The sequence below is a fragment of the Coloeus monedula genome (assembly GCF_965178545.1).
Source record: "Coloeus monedula genome assembly, chromosome: 4".
Classification (NCBI taxonomy): domain Eukaryota; kingdom Metazoa; phylum Chordata; class Aves; order Passeriformes; family Corvidae; genus Coloeus; species Coloeus monedula.
This window is the reverse complement of record NC_138784.1, coordinates 48848412-48868269: the sequence shown is the minus strand read 5'-3', so window position 1 is coordinate 48868269 and position 19858 is coordinate 48848412.

The window sequence follows — 19858 nt, the reverse complement described above, 5'->3', positions numbered from 1 at the left end:
GCTGCGTGGTGTCTTCAGTTCAGCACGAAGTGTGCTGGCTGCAGACAGGAGGCTCTGCCGGCTCCCGTTGACTCTGCCGGCTCCGCGTGGAGAGGAGAGGGACCCGCCGGTCCCCAGAAGCCGCGCTGGATGGGTTTAGCTGTGAGCAGTCCATGGCTGGTTTTAGCTGCCTGTGGCTCTGGGGCAGCCCCCCCAGCCACCCAGGGTCCGTGCCGCAGCGTTGGGAAAGGGGGAAAGGGGCAGTGGCCCCGGCCTGGCCCGGCGAGGCCGGGAGACTCCGGAGCCCCCACCTCCCAGCAAGCGAGCTCCGACCAAAAGGGGAAGTCCCGCCTTTCTGTGCGGTTTAAATATGTAAATTGTGAGAAGCGTAATTGGTCTTAAAGACTGTCCATCAACTCAGGGTCAACCCAATACACTACATTACGTGGATATGAATGTAGGTAGCATAAAATATCTCTTGACCTGAACCTACCTCCTGGGCCAGGCATACAGACAAGTTACACAAAGTGGTTACTGTCCTTCACTGATGTCCTCATCCACAGGAGTTAGTTTAGTATCAAAGCCAGAGAGTAAAATGTAGGTTGTGAAACAGTTTCACACGGGTTTTAGTTAAGAAGGGAAATGACTACAGTGATAAGAAAGGCAAGATTTCAAACAATCCCAGTTGTGAGTTTGGCTCAGATATCCTCCTTCCTCTCTCCTCCTAAAACATGGACAGGATCTCCTCCATCACTATATAGAGAACTCTCTTAAAGAGAATTCCTACTTCTATTCAGAGACTCTGGGTTAAATGCTTTTTTCTTTTGCTAATTTTGGATAATTGTCTTAGAAGGTAGATGTCAGATTAATCTGAAATAGCCTTGGGGTAAATGGATATTGCATATTATTCCAATGCCACTTTGACTATGTGGTGAAACCTTCTTTAAGTGTGAAACTTGCATCCACTTCACTATACCATAGCCCCATAAAATATTTTCCAGAGGAGAACCCCAGCTGGTCTTACTGATTTCCCAAAGAGACAGCATCCCCCACAGTGAAACAATTATGTAACTGAGACAGATGTTAACCATTCAGTTTAAAAACATGAATAAACAGCCTTCAGTCCCTTCTTCATGTTGCCCAAAATGTGTGTTTTGTGACACTTGCAATTAAACTGTCTCCAGTGTACCTCTTAGAGTAGGGAAATACCATAGCTGTAGAGAAAGGACAGTCTTGTTCTAACACAGATACAGGAACAGTAATTATCAAGTCAAGTCTTATTAGCTATCCAGGGCTTCTTCACTGTAATTATTGTATCTCTTCTTTTTTTGAAGATCACTACAATGCAACCCTCTGGCAGTCATCTCATTAAACTTGTACCTATTTTTTCTCAGAATACAAAGTGTTACACTTCACTAATTTTATTATTTATACAAAAGAAAATTATATATATGACAATGTAGAACAAAAAATAGAAGTTAAGAAATCCTGAGTCACTCTCTTCTTTTTCCAAAAGCAATACTTTCCAAAATGCTTTGTGTTTTTCCCCAGTAGCAACTAGAAGCTGTGCTGGGGCTTTTGTCACAGGTCTGCATATATGTGTATTGCTCTCCAAATAACACAAACCAAACCAAACCAACCAACCAACCAGAATCCCAAGACAAAACAAAATCAACAAAACCCAAACCCCACCAAAACCCCCCTGAACTTAAAACTCCAAAAGGACAATTGCACTTCTGTAGTTTTGTATGTTCCATGTGAGCCTGGCACAGAAAAGTAGTGAATTTTCAGGAATTTACAACATCTCATGAAAAAGAACTGGGTGCCCAATAACTTTTAAAGACCTGTATCTGCTGTGCTAGAGGCAGGTGACAGTCTGAAAGTGCAATCCATCTCTCTGAAATAAGGATCGTGATAGGAGGACTATGGGAGGAATTAGTTTTACAGTGAAATTTTTCTGTAAACTGTAGTATATTGCTTGCATCTCCTTCCCATCCTCTAGAAGAGGGAAATTTTGACAGAAACAACAAGGAAGCATATGAGATTTCTAGGATTAAGCCCACTCCTGCCTAAGAGATCACCTACAGGGGAGGGTTATCACAAGTGCTGATCTATCTTCTCTCAGGCCTGAAACTTGTAAAATTTTTGACCATTGTAACTTAGAGACTTTTTATGACATTAATAGCCAGTACCCAAAATGAGGAGTACCATGAGCAGTATGTGACACCCTTTAAGCTTTTACAGACTTCAGAAGGAAAACAATAGATGACACTGTTCTGACCCCAGCCCCAGAAGTGGCTATTGTCAGATGAAAAATGTCACTTTTTCCTTTTTTTGACCCAGTGTATCACTAGTTTCCTTCACTTCTTAATGAATCAGTCCAGATAACAGTGTAAGAATGCAAGGGTGAATGTTAAGGAAGAATATTATTAGAACACCTTGTGGAGATGAAGCATCCCAAAGAATAACCCTTATGATCCTACTTGTCGAGAGGCAGAGAGGAAAGGATAATTAACAATTATAATAGCCTTGTATGAATTTCTTGTATTCAGAGACAAAAATGTATAATGTCAAACCCTGGGTTTAGCTATATTAATAGCAAATCTTAACCCCAAAATAGGGAATTGGGAGAAAGGTTTTTCCTTGCACAGAAACACACTGAAAAATCATGCTTGCCATGGAATAATAATAGTGTCAGTGTGAGTTCACCCAAATTTGAATAGATATTGCATCTCAAAGAATTGAGGGATTTTTTATCACTAACAGAGCACATAGACATTTGACATGCAAGACTGATAACACAGTGAATATTAGCATCAAAAAAGACTGAAACTTTATTATGTGAACAATTTTTAGAGCTAAAAAGCTAAAACTACAAAAAATCTTATATGTGGTGTTGGTCTTTTGAAATTTCTGCATGTTAAGGGTGCCATAAAATCAACTTCTACAACTGTTTAAGATAAAAATTGCTTCTCACACGTTTCTTAGAAAAATGCACGCAAATTTCACAGCTCATCTTAGAATGTTAATCAATAGATAGTCTAAATATTCAAAGTTATTATTAACAGAACACAGAAATAAAACATATTATCTCACTTCCTTCATGTTGTAATCCTTAGGAAAAAATGAATGTTGAAAAAGTGTTGGGTTTCCCCTTTTCCCTGTTCCTGCATAAAAGCTGTGCTTTTAACTTCACAAAACCTTTGGGATTTGGTTATAGCAGGAAAACCACATACCTCCTAATGTGTTTTGTTGTTTTAATTTATTAACTTCAACGGAAAATGTATAATATATATTCATTAAAAAAAAACACACAAAAATAATCTATTAAAAATGTTATATTTATGTACATCTAAATCTGTAGGAAAATAGAATATGAGGGGAAAAAGTGAATTTTTAAGGATGTGTGGTCCATCAAAGATTAACATTTACTGGGTGAAATAATTGACAAATATTCAAGTTGGGCACTGAGGAAAAGGGTTTCCAGATAATGACAACACTGTGATTCCACAAAAGCTCTGTTCTGAAGGAAATTAATATCTTTTCTTGAATTTAAAATCTCATTGAATAAGTATTTCAATACACTGTATAATTATTTCAAGTAATTTGAATTTAGCAGCAAGATGTTGATAAATGGAATTTTTAAATTTCCATTATAAACCCCCATTTTATTTCCTTCATTCTCTTGAAGAAATTATTAAATTCATTATGACTTAAAATGTGTTAAAACCTTAACATGATATCAAACATACCTTTAGTCCAATAACAATTTTGCAAGAAATACTCTGTAATTTATAACCTTGAAAACACCTAATAGCTAATATTTTGCTTTCATCTCATTTATTTAGTGCAGCTTTAATTGAATGTGTGAATGGTTGACAACGAAATTAACATTATTTCTAGATACTAAATGCCTTGGAGAAGAAAAGCTGAAATGGTGAAAATTACTTGCTTGTGGGATTCATTCTGGCAGTGGGCAGGACTGCATGCACAGCATTGTGATTTGTATGACAGCCTTGTCTTTCAGTTATATTTAAGGTGTAGAAAGACCCTTACTAAGTGATTAAACCAAGCCTATGGATGTCTTAGTATTATTCATAAAATAGATGCAAATATTCTGTAGTCTGCATTGATGCAGAGGAGAAAGAAGAAGGAGAAGCAAGCAGATCACATTAGAGAAATCGCCAGAGAACTGTGAAATATGCACAGAACCAGTTAGGGAGATAGGCTGATCAAGTTTACATACAAATTCCAGGAGATATTGCACAAACAGTGTAGAGCTTCCCCACTGTGCTCCAAAATCTCAGACCAGGCTCACTTTCCTCTGATAGGAAGGAAATGGAATTTTGAAGCCTGCATGACAGCAAAAGTATTTCCATTTTCTAAAAATGTTTTCCTTAGATCCTTTCTTATACAAGTTCAGTTTTAGAAGATTCTTCATTTTTGTTATACTCCTTTTAAAACTTCCCCCTCCTTTTAAAATGTCTCGTTATGAAAGTTCCATGATTTTCAGAAAACTTTTAGTATAATATGTGAATGTTTGTGTGTTAATATTGAGATCTTGGTAGGAAAGATGGACACTGTTAGCACCTCTTGCCCTGGCTCTAGATTCCCTTACCATTTTCAAGATTATGAAACCCAGAAATATGTGCTGCTAAAACAGCATCTGATAGTTTTCCTACCTGCCCAACAACAGGTCAAACCCTGCTACTCAAAATCAACCTGGTTGGACCTTTTTAACCATCAGAGGTTCATTCACATCTTTGGGCTGCTCACAGATGTGCTTTTAATGGTGGTCCTGGGATCACAGCCTGTGTATGCTGAGAATACAGAGCTCATACAAAATTCAGGAATTTGTTCCCGAATGTTTCTGTACTCGAGGAATTAAATAATACATTTATTTTTGTATATTGCCTCATTCTTACTTATTTACTAATACACATATCAATAAAAGCAAGAACAATGGTAATTATGGATTACTGTGGTTTTCTATATTATTAGTAGCTTGTGCAACATGAGAAACTAAGCATATTAGTGGTTTCAATTTTAGTGATGTGTTTACAGTTAAAGACAAAGTCTGGTCGATATCTGAAGATAAATATCAAAACACACCAAGACTAAAAGTAATCTTGCTGAAAGCTGTGTGCTGGACCTGAACAACCTTTTGTTCCGGATCTGCTTCTGATATTGATAAATCTTTATGTATGAAGTCTGAATATATATATTTTTAGGTGACTTCAAAACAACAACAACAACAAAAAATCCAAGACAATAAAATTTTTCTAGAGAATACATGTGTGTGAGGATTACAGATAAGAAAGAAGCATGCAGTCAATTGTATGTCAGGATTTTAACTTTTACCTTTGCTAAAATATTACCCACGTTTAAGTATCTTGATATTTTTAAGTCATTTAAATTTTTGCCACTTCTTTTTCACTACAGATTTGTTATAATTATTTTCATAGTTAACATTATTTTTCATGGTTTCCCTATTATTTATAAATAATTTTCTGTCTTCTTAGCATATCTCAATAAAAATAGAAAACTTAGTCATGAGTCTGGATTTTAGGGCATCAAATTTCATACTAGTCAATGGCTAATTTCAGTTGCCAAGCAATTTTCAGGATCATTAGGCAGAAATTAAAGAAATTGTCCTAAAATGAAAACCAGGCACAGTCTAAATAAGGTTCAAATAATGGTAAAGTGCATTTGGCAGGGGATTTTATGACTAAAGATAGGAGCTACCTATCTTTAGGTAACTTTCTTTAGCTATCTCTTGGTTTTTTTAAACAAGACACTTAAAAAGGTCTACAGCTCAACTGGTCACCTTACTATCCTCTGGACTAAGTATTTCCCCCCACAAAACTGAGGCATCACTTCCTCAAAGGAGTTTTATAGGATAAACCTTCACAAGACTATGCCACTTGGCTTCAGGATAAAAAATGGACCCTGGCACTACTTAGTTTACAGGCATAAAAGAAGTCACAGGGCTACAGCTGTCTTTGGACATCATTTGCTTCTCTTCTGGTGTCACAAAGCTTCACTAGACTTGGGAGAAGAAAGTTGATTGATTGAAAAATAATCAAATGTAACTGAAACCACTGAATATATCAGTGGTGTTTTATACCTACTTCTTCCTATCTGTTTCTTGATGAGGTAATCTTCCTTATATTAATTTATTCAAAGTAATCTCTTATCACTTCTTCATAATCTACTAATTTAATTTTCTTATCTATTTTCCTATTTTTTTCTTTTCCTTTTCCTTTACTAATTTCTCAGTATACTTTATGATATTATTGGAGGATACATAGTGGATGATTAAAGCATATGAAAACATTAAAAAGACAGGCTAATAGATTAGAAAATTGAAATTCTCACAGTGCAATACCCACAATGTGCTCTACACACCTGGTGTTCCTTATATATTTTGTGACATTTTAGGGACTGAAACATCAGTTGACTTTTGTTCATCAAGTTCTCAATAATATTTTCCATTCTTACATATATGCACTTTTCTTACTTTTAGAAGGAAAAGTACCCAGCTTCATCATGTACTCATCATTCAGAATTCCTGTCATGATATCACTGACAGTTTTATAATACTGGAATTTCAATTAGCATATGCAGTACTTACATTAATTCCAGTAGTTCATTTCCTATATGAAGTAATCTATGGGATTTTTAGTAAAAATTTTAGATATGCCAATTGGATATATCTAGTTCAAGAAATAATTGAAGATTCAGAACAGAAAGCTTTAAGTACTGCATTTACACTTTGATATTTAATACACAGAAAATATGGAATTACAGGTTTGCCAAGGAAAGCAATTAACACTCTGCTGGATATCTTTAAAGTAATATTTCAGAAGACATATAACTACTTATATTGTCTGTGACTTTTCCACCCAACACCTTAGCTTTTTGAGCATTTTGATTTTATGAAGTCTAGGGCCTAGAATAGGAATCCAGATTTCTTTCCCAGATGCAGTGATTGTTATTTCATTATCTTCAGTAAAGATAGTCCTAATTTACATGATTTAAACTAAGAAGATAAGAAAGACTTACAAGTTATAATTTCTTGTAACTTCACAGTTTCCTTAATTTATTTCAGTATTTGGAGATTAATCTATTTCTTCCACCATGATGAAACTACTTCTCCCACATTCCTAGGAGCCAAGGCAGTAAATATGCTACCTTGTCAGCTCTCAATTTGTGAGTGGCTCCTCCAGCACTAGGCACAGTCTAGACACTCCATTCCAATCTTGCACATTTTCCTGCTCCACATACTTCCGACACTGAAGAAGAAGCAGCAGAATGTGACATCTATGGCAGCTATTGCTACTCTTAGCCATTAATGCTGTAGCCATCTGTTGGGGTTTTAGTTTAGTCTTAGGGTTTTTTTTCTGTTAAAGGAATTTTCTCCCATATGCATGTTGCTAGGGGACAAATAGCTGTACTTAAGAAAGACAAAAAGGGAGTGGGGCGGGCCTGGCTACTTTCTTGTCTACACCTGGGTGTGGGGGCAGTTCGCTCTGAGCGTCCGGAGAGAGAAGCTGCAGAGAAAGGAGCTGCTGCTTCTTTCTTTTTGGCCGTTCTTCTCTTCCTGCTGGAAACAACGCCGGGACCCCAAAAGCCGCTTTCCCTGCCCTGCTGGAGGCCGAGCTGTGGCTGCCCTGCCCCGCTGCTGCTGCTTCGAGCTTTCGCTACGCTGTAGCCCTGCTCACCCTGCCTGCCTGGGCATCCGTGGGGTTCTCCCATCTGGATACATCTCGCCTGCCACCCGGGATTTGCGTTCGTCCCTGCCGCTCTAGCCTGCCGCTCCTGCCTGCCGTTTCCAGCCTGCTGCTCCTGAGAGTCCGGGATCGGCTGCCCAGGGGTTTGTGAAGCCTTTGTTCCTTCCCTTCCCGGGATCCCAGGCCGCCATTGCCCGCGTGCTTCCCGAGCTCGCTCCGGAGCGCCCCCTGCAGCCGCGGGGGAACCATCGCACCTGCCCTGCTCACCGGGAGCCGCCAGCGCCCCTGCCGGCTGCGAGCGGAACTGCACCCGAGGGGAAAGGGCCCGACAGCCGAGAAGGCTGGCACTGGGTTTGTGTGTGCTGTTACTGCCAGAGTTGTTGCTGTTTTGTTTGACTGGTTATATATATATATATATATAGTAAAGAACTGTTATTCCTATTTCCCACATCTCTGCCTAAAGGCCCTTGATTTCAAAATATAATAACTTGGAGGGAAAAAGGGTTATATCTGCCACTTCAAGGGGGGCTTCTGCCTTCCTTAGCAGACACCTGTCTTTCAAAACCGAGACAGATCTTGGCGCCCAATGTGGGGCTTGAGGGCATTAAGAGAGAGAGGTGAAAAAAAAAAAAAAAAAAAAGGAATAACAGTTCTTGGAACTTTATTTTGTGTGCCAGATATAGGAACCTTGTTAGGCTGCACTATGTGGTCTAGTTTACCCTGGTTCGGGTGGCATGTGGCCGTAGCTATATTCTTCCCCTTTGCAGCTCCTTACTTGAATATGGGTCCTCTGACTAAGGCTACCATTGCTGTTATCCAGCTTGCGTTATGGGTTGAGAAGGTGAGGAATTCATGGGTTTTTAGCTTCCTCCGGAATGTGGGCACATGGATAAACGGCTATCACACACTGAGCACATGTTTTTGGGGTTATGTTAACAATGGTACCTTCTGTGAGGAAATGACACCAGGGGAAGTTTTCCCCCAACCCCTCAACCAGTTCTTCGGGCCCACCCCATCAATTTTCGAAGGGTTTAAATTCCCTCTGAATATTAACCATCTGCTGCTGATAGGCCTACTCTATTTAGCACTCAAGGATAAGTTGAGATTGGCTTGGATATCTACCCGGACACCAGCCCCAGAGACTAGAGATCCTGCCCCAGAACCTGACATGGCCCCAGAGAGTAGAGTTCCTACCCCAGAGCCTGATCCTGCCCCAGAACCTGACATGGCCCCAGACACAAGAGATCCTACCCCAGAGCCCTATCCTGCCCCAGAACCTGGCACGGCCCCAGACACTAGAGATCCTACCCCAGAGCCTGACGTAGCCCCAGACACTAGAGACCCCGCCCCACAGACTGATACCGCCCAACAGTCCACCTCAGAAATGGACTACCCAAACTGGGTGGGGGTACTGGCAAAAGGGATGCAAGAGATGTGCCAAGAGATGGGTCAGGTGCGCCAGGGGATATGCCAGGAGATGGGCCAGGTGTGCCAGGAGATGTGCCAGGAGATGGGCCAGGTGCGCAAGGAGATGTGCCAGGAGATGGGCCAGGTGCGCAAGGAGATGTGCCAGGAGATGGGCCAGGTGCGCCAGGAGATATGCCAATTGCTAAGGGAATACACCTCCTCAGCTAGTGAAAAGCCCTCTCCCTGCCCCAAAGAGGGTGAGTCCGATGGTGCAGCAGTAGAACCCACGGATGTTACAACCGTCCAGGCTTCAGCTGAACCACAAGGACAACCACAGCCAGCAGCAGTCGCCCCTGTGCAAAGGAGGAAGTGTAAGACCAAATCAGTACGACCAGTTAATGATGATGGGCAACCAGGGCCCTCACAACCAGCAGGAGAGCCAGAGCCAGAAATCATCACTGAGTCCCTGTCGTACGACAGTCTCCGCACTATGCGAAACGACATTGCGCGAAGGGGGCGTGAGCCTTATACCACCTGGCTGCTTCGGGTTTGGGACCTTATGGGCACAAGTGTGCAACTGGATAGTGGTGAGGCAAGGTATCTGGGATCATTGACCCAGGACCCAGGTGTGGACCAGGTATTTGTGAGGGAGCCAGGGCCCCTTTCTCTCTGGGAGCGGCTCTTAATGAGTGTGAGAGAAAGGTTCATTCACAAAGAAAGAATGCAGGAGTACCATCATAGAATGCAGTGGAAGACACTCGAGCAAGGGATTCAACAGCTAAGAGAGGTGGCAATATTAGAGGTACTCTTTGGGAGGGATGGACAGCATGATAATGACCCCGATAAGGTCAGGTGCACAGGACAGATGATGTGGAACCTGGCAAGGCTGGGGCCATCGCAATACACCACCTTCATTGCAACGATTGATGCTGACAATACCCGAGAAACCGTGGGCTCTGTTGCCAGCAAGCTCAGGCATTATGACAGCATGATCAATGGCCCGCTGAAAGCTCATGTCTCTGCTGTGGTCCAGGACCTCAAAGAGGAGATGAAGGAGATGAGGAAGGAAATGAGGGAGGAGATGAGGGAGGAGATGAGGAGGGTCAGTGTGGCACCAGTGCGAGTCACAGGCCCCCAAGTCAGAGCCCGTCGTCCCCCTGCTAGAGAGAGAGGGTACACCCCACGAGCTGAGCTGTGGTTTTTCCTGTGTGAGCATGGGGAAGACATGAGGAGGTGGGATGGGAAACCCACCTCTGTCCTGGCAGCGCGGGTGCGTGAACTCAAGGAGGGAGGCACTAACCGAGGGGGTTCCGCTAAGGTGAAGATAGCCTCAGCCTCCCGTGACCAAGCTGCCAGGTATTACAGAAGGGAGGATGATATGTCGGATCCCCTTGAAGGTACCTCGAGCATGTACACCCAGGGAAAGAATGATAACCAGGGCTAGAGGGGCCCTGCCTCTAGCCAGGAAGAGGCACGGGAGAACCGAGTTTTCTGGACGGTGTGGATCCGATGGCCTGGCACATCAGAGCCACAAAAATATGATGCATTGGTTGACACTGGGGCACAGTGTACTTTAATGCCATCGGGACATGTGGGGGCAGAACCTGTATCCATCGCTGGGGTGACTGGGGGATCACAGCAGTTGACCCTTTTGGAAGCTGAGGTGAGCCTGACTGGGAAGGAGTGGCAAAAGCATCCGATTGTGACCGGCCCAGAGGCCCCGTGTATTCTGGGCATAGACTTCCTCCGGAATGGCTATTACAAAGACCCAAAAGGACTCAGGTGGGCATTTGGGATTGCTGCTGTGGAGGCAGAGGGCATTAGGCAATTGAACACCCTGTCTGGACTATCTGAGAATCCTTCTGCAGTTGGGCTCCTGAAAGTGGAAGAGCAACGAGTGCCAATTGCCACCTCGACAGTGCACCGCCGGCAGTATCGGACAAATCGAGATGCTGTGATCCCCATCCACAAGATGATCCGCGAGCTGGAGAGCCAAGGGGTGGTCAGCAAGACCCACTCACCCTTCAACAGCCCCATCTGGCCTGTGCGCAAGTCTGATGGGGAATGGAGACTGACTGTGGACTATCGTGCCCTGAATGAAGTGACTCCACTGCTGAGCGCTGCCGTGCCGGACATGTTGGAGCTCCAGTACGAGCTGGAGTCCAAAGCAGCAAAGTGGTACGCCACTATTGACATTGCCAATGCATTCTTCTCTATTCCTCTGGCAGCAGAGTGCAGGCCTCAGTTTGCCTTCACCTGGAGGGGCGTGCAGTACACCTGGAACCGACTGCCCCAGGGGTGGAAGCACAGTCCCACCATCTGTCATGGACTGATCCAGACTGCACTAGAAAAGGGTGGGGCTCCAGAACATCTGCAGTACATTGATGACATCATTGTGTGGGGGAACACCGCGACCGAAGTGTTTGAGAAAGGAGAGAGAATAATTCAAATTCTCCTGCAAGCTGGTTTTGCCATCAAGAAGAGCAAGGTCAAGGGACCTGCCCGAGAGATCCAGTTCCTGGGAGTAAAGTGGCAAGATGGACGGCGTCAGATTCCTACTGAGGTCATCAATAAGATCACAGCAATGTCTCCACCGACCAATAAGAAGGAAACACAAGCTTTCCTAGGCGCTATAGGTTTCTGGAGGATGCACATTCCCGAGTACAGCCAGATCGTGAGTCCTCTCTACCTGGTTACCCGCAAGAAGAACGATTTCCACTGGGGCCCTGAACAGCAGCAAGCCTTCGCCCAGATCAAACAGGAAACTGCTCACGCCGTAGCCCTTGGCCCAGTCAGGACAGGACCAGAGGTGAAGAACGTGCTCTACTCTGCAGCCGGGAACAATGGTCTGTCCTGGAGCCTCTGGCAGAAGGTGCCTGGTGAGACTCGGGGCCGACCACTGGGATTCTGGAGCCGAAGCTACAGAGGGTCTGAAGCCAACTACACTCCCACAGAGAAGGAAATCCTGGCAGCTTATGAAGGAGTCCAGGCTGCCTCAGAAGTAATTGGCACAGAGGCACAACTCCTCCTGGCACCCCGACTACCGGTGCTGGGGTGGATGTTCAAAGGAAAGGTTCCCTCCACGCATCACGCCACCGACGCTACTTGGAGCAAATGGATTGCCCTCATCACGCAGCGCGCCCGAATTGGAAACCCAAGTCGCCCTGGGATCTTGGAAATAATTACGAACTGGCCGGAAGGTGAGACTTTTGGGTTATCTTCTGAAGAAGAAGAGGAGCAGGTGACACGTGCTGAAGAAGCCCCACCATATAACGAGCTACCAGAGAGTGAAAGACAATACGCCCTCTTCACTGATGGTTCCTGCCGAATTGTAGGCGCTAGCCGGAAATGGAAAGCCGCTGTATGGAGCCCCACACGACAAGTTGCACAGGCTACTGAAGGAGAAGGTGGATCGAGCCAATTTGCTGAGCTCAAAGCTGTTCAATTAGCTCTGGACATAGCTGAAAGAGAGAAGTGGCCAAAACTCTACCTCTACACTGATTCATGGATGGTAGCCAATGCTCTGTGGGGTTGGCTGGAAAGGTGGAATAAGGCAAACTGGCAGCGCAGAGGAAAACCAATCTGGGCTGCTGAAGAGTGGAAAGACATTGCCACTCGGGTAGAGAAGCTATCCGTGAAGGTCCGTCATGTAGATGCTCACATTCCCAAGAGCCGGGCTAATGAAGAACATCGTAACAACAAACAGGTAGATCAGGCTGCGAAAGTAGAGGTGTCCCAGATAGACTTAAATTGGCAACATAAAGGAGAACTGTTCCTAGCTCGATGGGCCCATGATGCCTCAGGTCATCAGGGCAGAGATGCCACCTATAAGTGGGCACGAGACCGAGGGGTGGATCTAACCATGGACAGTATCTCCCAGGTTATCCATGATTGTGAGACATGCGCTGCGATCAAGCAGGCCAAGCGGGTGAAGCCTCTGTGGTACGGTGGGCGATGGTCCAAATACAAGTATGGGGAGGCCTGGCAGATTGATTACATCACACTGCCTCAAACCCGCCAAGGCAAGCGCTATGTGCTCACAATGGTAGAAGCCACCACTGGATGGCTGGAGACCTACCCTGTGCCTCACGCTACTGCCCGGAACACCATCCTGGGCCTGGAAAAGCAAGTCCTTTGGAGGCATGGCACCCCTGAGAGAATCGAGTCTGACAATGGGACTCATTTCAAGAACAGCCTTATAAACACCTGGGCTAGAGAACATGGCATAGAGTGGGTGTACCACATCCCTTACCATGCACCAGCAGCTGGGAAGGTTGAGCGGTGTAATGGATTGCTTAAAACCACCTTGAAGGCACTGGGTGGGGGGACTTTAAAAAACTGGGAGATTCATTTAGCAAGAGCCACCTGGTTAGTTAACACCCGAGGCTCCACCAGCCGAGCAGGCCCTGCCCAATCCGAACCCCTACAAACAACAGACGGGGATAAGGTTCCAGTGGTGCACATGAGAGGTATGCTTGGAAAAACTGTTTGGGTAAAGTCTGCCTTGAGCAAAGACAAACCCATCCGTGGGGTCGTTTTTGCTCAGGGACCAGGTTGCACCTGGTGGGTGATGCAAAAGGATGGAGAGACCCGATGCTTACCTCAAGGGGACCTTGTTTTAGGGTGAACTACCCATGGCTCTGTACTTGTATCACTATCAGCATGTATATTTGTATATAATTTGGGTAATGCATAGATTTATATGGTTAAGAAAAAAGTTAAGTTTCATGTAACATGTTAGTATGGGAAAAAATTCGGGGTGGATAATGTTGGGGTTTTAGTTTAGTCTTAGGGTTTTTTTTCTGTTAAAGGAATTTTCTCCCATATGCATGTTGCTAGGGGACAAATAGCTGTACTTAAGAAAGACAAAAAGGGAGTGGGGCGGGCCTGGCTACTTTCTTGTCTACACCTGGGTGTGGGGGCAGTTCGCTCTGAGCGTCCGGAGAGAGAAGCTGCAGAGAAAGGAGCTGCTGCTTCTTTCTTTTTGGCCGTTCTTCTCTTCCTGCTGGAAACAACGCCGGGACCCCAAAAGCCGCTTTCCCTGCCCTGCTGGAGGCCGAGCTGTGGCTGCCCTGCCCCGCTGCTGCTGCTTCGAGCTTTCGCTACGCTGTAGCCCTGCTCACCCTGCCTGCCTGGGCATCCGTGGGGTTCTCCCATCTGGATACATCTCGCCTGCCACCCGGGATTTGCGTTCGTCCCTGCCGCTCTAGCCTGCCGCTCCTGCCTGCCGTTTCCAGCCTGCTGCTCCTGAGAGTCCGGGATCGGCTGCCCAGGGGTTTGTGAAGCCTTTGTTCCTTCCCTTCCCGGGATCCCAGGCCGCCATTGCCCGCGTGCTTCCCGAGCTCGCTCCGGAGCGCCCCCTGCAGCCGCGGGGGAACCATCGCACCTGCCCTGCTCACCGGGAGCCGCCAGCGCCCCTGCCGGCTGCGAGCGGAACTGCACCCCAGGGGAAAGGGCCCGACAGCCGAGAAGGCTGGCACTGGGTTTGTGTGTGCTGTTACTGCCAGAGTTGTTGCTGTTTTGTTTGACTGGTTATATATATATATATATATAGTAAAGAACTGTTATTCCTATTTCCCACATCTCTGCCTAAAGGCCCTTGATTTCAAAATATAATAACTTGGAGGGAAAAAGGGTTATATCTGCCACTTCAAGGGGGGCTTCTGCCTTCCTTAGCAGACACCTGTCTTTCAAAACCGAGACACCATCATTTCTTCAGATTTCCTTCTTGACTCATTTAGAAGACAAGGTATCTGGAAACTTCATCTTTTGTTTTTAATTATTCTTTCCCTATCTTGCCAATATGCTTACATACGGACTTTTTTTGCATATATCAGACAGTATTTCTAGTACTACAGAACTTAGCGATTTTACAGCACCACAGCATCACACACTTTAACTGATTCCACCCACTATAATCAAATTTATATGACCTCATGTTATTTTTACTCAAATGTCTGTATTTGGTGAGGTGTGTCAAATCTGCTAAAACTTGTAGATGGCAGTGAACATTACAAAACTGCTGTTTGAGCAGAACATCCTGTTTACAAGTTACAGTAAGGATCATGAAAATGGCTGTAAAGACAATAGATCTTTAGGACAGGAGATTGGAAGTGACTGGCTATATAACAGAACAAGTGGAAAAAAAAATCAATGTTGTAAAGATTTTAATTTCAGATTTATGTTTGAATATAAACTTGTATCCTTTTTAAGATATTGAATCATTTTTAAATGTTGTTCTCCAGGTTTATTTGTGTGACTAATTTTAGTAAGAAGTTGTTTGACAAAGAACTTCAGCATTAAGTCTCTGACCTTAGAATCATAAATCAGCTCTTATTAGTCATAGCATCAGTCTATTACAGTATATCTATAGTAAGAATTTGGCTTTTGTCCTGTACCATATAAATATTTAGTAAAACCAATGTAAGATTTTGGGGGTTTTTTTTGGTATACAATATAATAGAAAAAGATCAGAATGTACCAGACTACTGGGAGCCTTGTAGAAGACCTTGTATTCAAGGAGTTAGGAAATTTAAGGAGGCCAGTCATAATCTATTGAATTGTGTCCATCGAGTTTGAAGACTCCCTGTGACTTATATAATCTGCAATGATAATATCTTTGGAGAGGTAAACTGTATGTTGATGAAGGGGGTGGGATGTAGTGATTCTGACAGGGTGACAACTGAATATTTTACTGTGTTTTTCTCTGTCTAGCCTGGCCCTCAGGCTGCCTTGTGGTGCACAAATCCTTGGCTGCAGGACAAGGTGAGCAAGTTCACTGGAACAGAGGAGCCTGAAAGCATCACCCACTTGGAAGCAGCATTCATGCTGCTTGTGTGGCCTTTCCTTTGTGACAATGCAGCAAGAAGTTCTCATGTATATTTTTGTTGTTGTTTTTTGACAGTAGAAATTATTAATAAAGTTGCTTTATTGTAAGAAAATCATGTAATAGATCAAATAACCAGAAAGAAGGAACTTTGCTCCCCAGGCAGGTCTACCATGGGAAGGTCTATCTAAGGCCTATCCAGTGATGCAAAATTTACTTGTTATCTGTCGTATTCTTTGTTCTACCTTTTTATGACAACTATTTAATTAGGCCATTTGTTGGGCTTTCCTTATTCAGATCAAGAAAGAAGTTTGTACCTCCTATCTTTGTTGTTCAAAACAACCTTCAAGTAAATAAAGTCGTGGGAAAAAAAGTTTGACCTACTGGAAGTGATCTAAACACAATATTGTATAAATGCTACTGTTACTGCTTTTTTGATAACAAGGAACAAGAGAAATAAAGTATTAACTTCATGGCATGGGCTTTTTTTTATTTTTACTCAGGGTAAAATACGTCTGTGAAATTTTCCTACTCAAATATTTCCATTATGTGAGTTTCTCCTCACCTGCACTGATTACTCTAGTACTCCTCCTAAAATGATTTTTTCTACATATTTTATAGCTTTCATTTTATAACTTAATTTTGCAGGAATTAATAAAAATATATGTATTAAATAAAGCAATAGCTCATTACAAAAGAGCAGTAGACTTCAAGTAGAAATTGAACTGACAGGTGGTAAAAATTGGAATACAATGCTAAATAGAAACGTTATACTGAAATGGCAAAAAAAAGTGAAAAAGCAGCTTCCCCTTCAAAATCGTGAAAAATATCTCCTAGTTCCTTTATGCAATTACATTGTAGAAACTATAATAACAAAATTGTTACATGACAAGATCAATTAGTCGTAAGAGTCATGGGAAATTGGTTAATATCCTGAAGAAGGGCTGTTTTCTCTCAAATTTACTAAATGTTTTCTCAGTTTGACAGTCAGCCAAGCTGGAGATAACTTAACTCAGTAAGACTCAAATATACAGGAAGATTCACAGTTTGGAAGCTCTGTCTCCAGTGAGATAAATTATGAACATTCAAAAATAAAAAACCCTTCAAGCCTTGATAATCTGATAAGAACTCAGCTGGCAAGGCTCAGGCCTGAGCACCTCAATAGTGGAAATAAACTGGGATAGTGATAGTCTTGCCAATGACACAGAACGTCAGATAAGAAAATGGAGATCAGGAAAAACCTGATGTCGTGCTCCCTTAAAGACGTTTGTGGCATTATTGGAGATTCGTCTAGAAGCAGGAAGCTCTGGGTATAACAAGATAATACATTAAAGAAAAAAAAAAAAAGTAAAGAAAAGCTGTCCCAGCATGTACCTAATAATACATAATAATACATGGAACATATCACAGTAAAAGTATGTTGTCACTTTTGTTTCTGTGAAATGCTGACAGACTTGGCTACAGTGTTTCCAGAATAAAAAAAAATCAGTCAGATCTACATGGTTGCATTACAAAGGCTTAGACCTGGAACTTAGTTCTTTCTGACCTTCAGTGTCTCTTGTTTACCACAGTATTTACAGCATGATATAGAAATATGAGAGTCCTGGAAGAAATGGGAGACAAAGGAGCCCCTGTGGGTATTTCAGAGTTCTGAAATGTTGGCAGGGGGGAATGAATTTTTTTTACTTGTCAAGGCTTGCCTTTGTGTTATTGAATCTTCTAACTTGTTACCAAGCTTTAAATAACTAAGGAATACAGCATGTCAATGTATCAATCCAATAAAATAATTTTTCTGTGTTATTTTATTTGAACATACTGAGTTAGGGCTTTTTAAACAAGAATTCTCTTTATAGAATGGGTAGAGACAGAAAAAACTGTGTAAAACATTATGCATTTATTGACAAAATTTTATCACTACAGGCTCAATATTGTACATGCCAAAACCACTCACAGGAAAAATCCAGAACTGGTTACAGGCTAGAAGTTAGTAAGAACTTTCTTTGGTGTGTCTCAAGACAAACATTCTGTCATTGTAAAATTCAATTTATGGATCACCATGCTTTGTCAATAAATTGCATTTCTTGAATGTAGCTATAAAATCTCTAATAGACTGAGGTGTTTTTCCAAAAGTATATGTAAGCACACAGTTGAACTCACTTGAGGAAAAAGTTCTTAAATATTACTCTAGTCTTAATTTTCATAAGTTCAAAATCATTGGTTTTGCATGACTTCACAAAACAGAGGACCACTAATACCAGTTTAACCAGTGGCCTGAGTGTGCTTGCTGCTCACACTGCACTGCCATTGCCATGACTGTGGCTACTCAATCATTTCTGCATCAGCAGGAAATGGACGAAGACAAGATGTCTAAGGCTAGTCTACATACTAGAAATATGATCTAAAATGTTCAGCTGAGCTGAATTTTACCTGTTTTGTTTCTCTCCACCAGATGCTTCGTGCCAGGCTCTAAGCAAGCCTAAGCAGAGGAATCCTTGAACATGTGCAGTCCAAACCCCAGCCCTAGTGCCAGCATGATCCACACTGGGAGCACTCCAGCGAAGGGCACAGGGGGGTTCACAAACCAACCTCTGTTACGTAAGGTCACTGTTACAGGTGATGCAGCAATTCGGCCCTAGCAGAAACAGACCTGTCAAAGCAGAAACCAGAGCAACTGGAAAACACATTTTCTCCCTGGCTACTCGGGAGATATCACAAAAGAGCCTTTGAGCTACATTTAAATAGTTTTTAGGGGTTTTTTTTCCCTCAAAAGACTTTTGGATTTCTTTCATTCACACAGGTCTCTGATATATACAGAAACTATATGGGTTGTGTAATGCCTGTGGTTGCCTGCAGGATATTAGTTTTAATTAAGACAATGGCAATGCAAATAAATAACTACTGTAACTAGTCAAGAGGTGGCATTTCTTTGTTTACATTATAATTACTGCTTAGAACAATATATCTGTTTAGCATAGTATTGTTTATTCAAAGCTGGAAATTATAACTTTTTAATGAACTGCTAAAGGTAAAAAGGAGTTTATACATATTCATTATTTGCATCAAATTTCAAAATCCTGAAAAGCAGAGAACTGAGACATTGTTTTAAGAATCTTCAGTTTTTATATCTCAATCTGCCTGTAAATGTGTATCATTATCTGTAAAAATATAAATATATTCTTTTTCAAAACACAGATACGTATATATATATAAAAATATATAAAAAATCATATCACATCTATATTTTTCAGATTTTTGTAGGCAAATTTTCTGCTGTTTAAAGTAAATATTTTCTATAAAATAGAAATTAAAAGTTAGACATTATATAGCATTTATTACACTAATTTTGGTGTGTAGTACATAAAAATCCAATTTAAAGGGTGTTTTTCAACTAATGGGGAATATGAGTTACTCTTTGATTTCAAAACAACTTAAAACATGCCATTCCTTATGTGAATATGTTCATTGGCAAATTGTGGTATAGAGGTCTTCTGGCTACAGAGATAAGGCATGGGTGAAGAGAGAATTTATTTTAAGATGAAGTCACATTCTTAATATTTTAATTTCACAGGTTCTAGAGATTAATATTTCTTTAAAGTTTTGCTAGTCTATTGAAGAATTTCTTTAGAGAAGCCAATCATGGAACATTCTTTCCAGCATATAACAAACTTAGTGTATTTAAGAATATATTTATAATCACTGAAAACCACAGCTCAGATTTCTAGTTCCTGCACAGCTGTTTTGTGAAGCTGATCGTAGACCTAGAAGGGGACAATTCCAAACTTAGACACTGCCTGTCCTAGGAGACCTGTCAAACTTGAAAATGAAAACGTAGCATTTCTGAAGCAGGAAGTATGCTTTATTTTGAAGGTCATGTAAATTTAATGCTTACAAACATAAAAGGTATACTACAATT